Consider the following 6,251-nt stretch of genomic DNA (forward strand, 5'->3'; position numbering starts at 1 on the left):
ACAAAAGAGGGGGAGGCCTTCAACGAGATGGATTGATATGGTGGCTGCAATGATGAGCTCAAGTATAGCAGGGATTGTGGGGCTGGCGCGGGATCGGGCAGAGTTTCGTTCCTTTGTGCATGGGGTTGCTATGAGTTGGAAATTACTCGACGGCACTTAACAACAACACCATTATATTTCAATAAAATGCATTTAAAAATATGTAAAAATAAAACTTGTAATAGTGGCAAAAAAAAAAAAAACCTCTAGAGGAAGAAAGGAGGAATACAGAATGAGGGGATCAGGGGATTTTTGAAAAATGAGTAAGACAGAATTCCATTTGTTTTCAAGCACCCCTTATCACCAAAAGTGCAAATCTGGATGATGTACAAATCATGTCACTGATTCCACGATTCATCAAAATTCAAATTACCATTCCATAAAAAATCATATGTCCTTAAATATTTTAAGAAATAAATCATAAGCAATGATAATGTCTCTTTTAAACTTCATTAAATGCCAAATAGGCACTTAGAAGAAGCGATTTCATTCTGTGTACTTCTTTGCAGACTTTACTTTGTACTCTTTGCGGCTCTTTCTTTTCAGCCTTAGCCACGTGCCAGATTTGAAATGGTTCTGTTCAGTCATTTCAGCTGTTGGTGCATGCATCCCTTCATAATTCAAAAATAACTCAAAGGATTATTTTTCTTAGAAGTTTCCAAAAGAAACACCTTTTCACTTAGATGAAGTATGGAAAAGTTGTATTCTAAAGCCAAAAGTGTTATGAATGTCCAGAGCAATGAAAACATAGGACTTAAAAGGCAGCTTGAATCCACTCTTCTTTTTTTAATCATGTTTGCCACTATGAACACTACATTTAACACTCCATTTTTTTATTTCCTCATCTTATTGTTATTTCTAAGCATAAGTTGTTTAAACCAAACTGAAAACCTACTTCCATTGAGTTGATTCTGATGTGTAGTGACCCTATAGGACAGAAGAGAATTGTCCCATAAGGTATTTTATTAATACAAATCTACTCTGGTTTAAAGTATTTGTTTAATTAATACAAATCTACTCTGTTTAAAGTATTTAACAGCTAACCAAAAGGTCAGTGCTTCAAACCCACCAGCCACTCCATGGGAAAAAGATGAGTCAGTCTTCTTCTGTAAATATTTACAGCCTCAGAAAACCAATGGGATTATTTAATGGGTGGAATATGAAGAAATAGTCATTTTTCTTTCTTCTATGTAATAAATTTTACTGTTATAATTTGCTTGCAAAGTCTAATGTATAGTGCAAATTACTTTGGGGATCTTTTACTTTTTTTAACATGATGGGTGCTGTTTTTGATATGTGGTACTAAGATAACAAAGATAAGCTGCAAAGTTTTATCTATCTTATTTGCGGTCAAAAGAGCTCTGGTGGTGCAATGCCTAAGGCATTTGAATGCTAACCATAAGCTTGAAGGTTCAAACCTACCAGCTGTCCTGTGTGGAAGGAAGATGGGGCAATCTACTTCTGTGAAGATTTACCACCTCAGAAACCCAGTGGGTGTCACTTTGAGATGGAATTGACTAGATGACAGTGAGTTGTTATTTTTGTTTATTTTATTTTGCAGTTAAGGATGTATCTCTCTATCTAGATCAATCATAATATTATATTGACACATAGAAGGGACACATCTCAATATGTTCCAATATGTCTCTCAGCTACTTCAGTCCCCTAAAATTTTCATTGTGTGACCTTTTAATAAACAATGCACAAAACAGCTTCTCAATACTTCTGTTTTGACTTTAATGCAGTGACACTTTTGTGGAAGGTAATTTCAGCTTTTCCCTTAGTAAATACAATATCAATTTTACATTTATCTGGGAAGACTGGAGTCTTGACAGGCCCAGTGAAGTACATTTCATTGTAAGGAAGTCTGCTATGTTCTCTCAAGCCCACTTCTCCAATAAGGTCTAATTTCAAGGGATATTGTGAAATGAACCATGAAGTGGTGAAGGCTGGGCTGGCTATATAGGTGGGCAAGTAAAACTGAAATTATGTGGAGAAGGGGATGAGAAGGTTATCTTGTACTTAAAGGTCATACCACTGTTTTATCATGCTAATTGAAACTCAAATTTTAATTTAGATTTCTTTAAGCTACTTCTATGAGTGCCTATAAAAATCAAATACCACTGAGAGTAGTATTAAGAACATAAAGTTAGAAAAAAATATTATGTGATTCCTAGGAATTTCATGTGCTTCCTAGGAAAGTCTGCTGAAGTTGAACAGAAAATGTTACAACTTGAAAGGGCTGAGGAAAGCTGCTTGTGGTGCAGCTATCCATGTACTGGTGAGTTTCTTCAGAAGAAATGTGATAATGAAAAGAACTACACAGAAGGGATGAAGGCATACTTCATTCACTACAACATTTTGCTTGAGTACAAATGTTGAATCATGAAAAGCAGGCCTGGTCCAATTCCAGCAACTACTAGCCAAACTCACTGCCATCAAGTTGATTCTGAGTCAGAGTGACCCTCAAGGACAGAGTAGAAATGCCCCACAGTGTTTCCAAGGTTACAAAACTGTACAGAAGCATCGTGGAGCTGCTGGTGGATTTGAACTGCTGACCTTTAGATTAACAGCCAAATGCTTCAACCACTGCACCACTAGCAACTCTTAGCAACTATTAAGAGACCATAAATGTGATTCTGGTGAATCATACAGGGAGAAGATTGTCTATTCCTAAGAAAGTCTTGAGACATCATTTCCTGAAGCAAAACATTGCCAAAAGTTATTTTTTCATTTACTTATTTAACTGTGTTTTCAAACATTTTGATAATGAAATTGCAGCTGGCACTTTGAGTGATGTAAGCATGAATAGGACATGGCGTTTTTACTCAAGGAGCTCACAATCCAGTAAAGAAAATAAGGCAAATAATAAAAATAGTAATTTAAGAAGGGGAATTCAGTTTAGAAAGGTACAAACTGCTACGGTAGTACATAATATGAAGAAAGAATTATTGACCAGAAAAGTGAAAAACAATCATCATGAAAGAAACAATTTGTAGTTGGGTGTGAAGAAAGACCCTTTTCAGTAGGCAACACTGGTAATAGCAATGATCAGTACATATTGAATGAAGGTGATCTCAGTTGTTGTTGTTATTTTTGTTGTTGTCATTTTTGTTGTTGTTAGGTGCCATTGAGTCATTTCTGTTTCATAGCGACCCCATGCACAGCAGAACGAAACACCGCCCGATCCCGTGACAGCTCCATGATCCTTGCTATACTTGAACCCATTGTCACAGCCACCATGTCAATCCATCTTGTTGAAGGCCTTCCCCTCTTTCATTGATCCTCCACCTTACCAAGCATGATATCTTTTCCCAGGGAATGGGCCTTTCTGACAACATGACCAAAGTAGGTGAGACTTGCCAAAGTCTTGCCATTCTTGCTTCCAAGGATCATTTCAGCTGCACTTCCTCCAGGACAGATTTCTTAGTTCTTTTAGCATTCCATGGTACTTTCAGCATTCTTCTCCAGCACCACAACTCAAAGGCATCAACTCTTCTTTGGTCTTCCTTATTCATTGTCCAGCTCTCACATGCATATGAGGTGACTGAAAACATCATGACTTGTGCAGGCACACCTTAGTCCTCAAGGAGACATCCTTACTCCTCAGCACTTGAAAGGGTTCCTTTGCAGCCGACTTGCCCAGTGCTATACACTGCAGTAGAATAGTAGAAAGAGCATTGAAATAGGTGGCAGTAATATGTACTTTACCTCCAGATTTGTTGTATTCACTTGGTCAAACTAACTAACCATCTTGAGTTAGAGGATTAGACTTGGTTATCTTTAAATCTTTTCTACTATGATAATTCCATGGATGCATGAAATCTGCATTTGCTCTCCTGTGGAAAAACTTTCTACTCTTGCTGGATTTACAGAGATAGCAGAGCTCTAAGTGGTCATTGTGATTATCTTACCAACTTCCTTTCTGCCCTACTACATCCCTGTTACTGTGCAGCTGCCAGGAAGTTTGGGTGAGATTTACTTTATCTTCGTATCTAAGGTTTCCTCAATATTTTCTACCATCAAGATTGTTTGGGAGAGGCATCTGACACAGGTTTAAACCAAGACCAGGAACTAATCTGGCCACAGAATGTTTCAAGTTTGAGTACTTTTAGATGGTGTAGTGAAAGCAATCATATGATATTTACTCAACAATTAAGAAGCGTAACTATATTTCTTACGTTGGTTGTTCAAAGAACCTGGCCGTCATCATATGAACACAAAGATAACACCTTGAAATAAAGCTGACAGACAGAAGCGGAAGCAAGGAAATCAAGACAAATAGAGGTGCTCTCATACTTTGACTGAAGTCCATTTTATTCCTAGACATTTTGCCTTCTGAGCTATGAAAATCTTATACTCTTTAGGGCATAAGAGTTTGATTATCCATCCCTAACAATGAAAAATTCCAAAATAATATAAATTCATTTCCAACAAAACTCCATTTTGAATGACATTCCTTAAATTGATAACCTATAACCTAACGAGCCTTGTAACCCACCTGCTGTTGTTATGCAAGGGGTTGCCAAACACAAATTCAAAATGCATCTTGTGCAGAAAATAGAATCCATGCTAAAAATGGTGACTGTTTACACAGGTGCTCTTCAAACACAGGTGGTCTTTCTTTTTTTTTTTTTTTTCCTCCCTAGTAATTTAGTTCCTGAAACAAGTAGGGAATTTGAAGAAACATTTTAAATGCAAAGATGATCTTCCTGCTCAGAAAAGAATCCATCAGAGAGGTGGAAAAAGAAACATGTTCCCTTCATGTTCTCTCTTCAGGAAAAAAAAGAACTTGTTCCAAGGTAGGTCAGATCTGGTTTTTCATATTGATATTTCTGCAGGGAATATTGTGTTTGGTTTCTAGTACCAGATTTAAATTACTATTTTTCTTTTTGAGAACTTAAATTATATTTGATTCTACTTGTGAATTTTAGGTTTAGTTGGGGAAAAAAAAATAAGCACTACACGAGGAGGTTTTAAAAGCTGTAGCATAGCAAAAATTAAAATTATTAAAACAATTCATGCAATGTTTTATTTTATGTATAATTGGAATGCTTAAAATTAAATTACAGAATCTTCATACAAAAGAATTAAGCAATGTCTCATGTCATAAAAAATAAGACTGTGGGCGGTAACACTGGAAGTTAATGGTATGCTTAAAATTAGCTGGGAGATTTTGTTTGCTTATTTCTATCCTTATTGCTCTTTGTTTGTTTTTAAGGTACAAGAGAAAGTGAATTTGGCTGCCAAAGACTCCAATTGCTTCAAGAATCTCAAAAATGTGCATGATATCCCATTGAAACTAATTTAAGAGAGCAATTAAAATTCCTGAATGTTGACTTAACAGTGGTTCTGAGGACCGTCAATAATTAAAAATTCCTCAGAGTAAGTTCAGGCAATGTATTTCCTTTGTATTTCTCTTTGCTTCCACACTAACTGTTAGGCATGGTATTGTGCCCCACCCCCACAAATAAAATCTATTAATATACTAAGCCATGCACCAGTAAATGTGACCATGTTTGAGGAAATAGGGTTTTTCTTTCCAGATATTATAAATTAAGTTAATAAAGTCACACCAGAGTAGAATGGGTCCTAATTCAAATCCCTTTAGAGTAGCATGTTATAAAAGAGAAGGATAAACACAGACATAGAGTCACACACACAAGGAAAAGTCACCATATAAAGATACATTAAGCTATCTATTGAAACCACACATTTTCATTTTAGGGAAATTATAAAAACCTAACTGAAAGTACCATGGACTACCAAAAGAATGAACAAATCTGTCTTGGAAGAAATGTAGCTAGAGATGTTCCTTGGAAGTGAGAATGGCCAGACTTCATCTCACCTACTTTGGTCATATTGTCAAAGGGACCATTCCCTGGAAAAGGATATTGTTGTTGTTGTCATTGTTATGTGCTGCCTAGTCAAACCCAACTCATAGCAACCCCTCCTTAGGTTTCGGAGGCAGTATCACTATAGAAGTAGATCGTCCAACCTTCTTTCCGAGGAGTGACTGGTGGGTTTGAACCACCAGTTTTCTGGTTAGCAGTCAAGTGCTTTAGGCACTATAGTGCTTGGAAAACTGCAACATCAGCAAAAGAGGTGTAGACCCTCAACGAGATGGATTTGTGGAATTAAAAATGTAAATACGAAATTAGAAATGCAAAATTAAGGTAAAATTAAAATGTAATATTTTAATATAGCAATAA

The sequence above is a fragment of the Orycteropus afer genome, unplaced genomic scaffold, assembly GCF_000298275.1.
Source record: "Orycteropus afer afer isolate SDZICR_OR568_19922 unplaced genomic scaffold, OryAfe1.0 scaffold00059, whole genome shotgun sequence".
Taxonomy (NCBI): Eukaryota; Metazoa; Chordata; class Mammalia; order Tubulidentata; family Orycteropodidae; genus Orycteropus; species Orycteropus afer.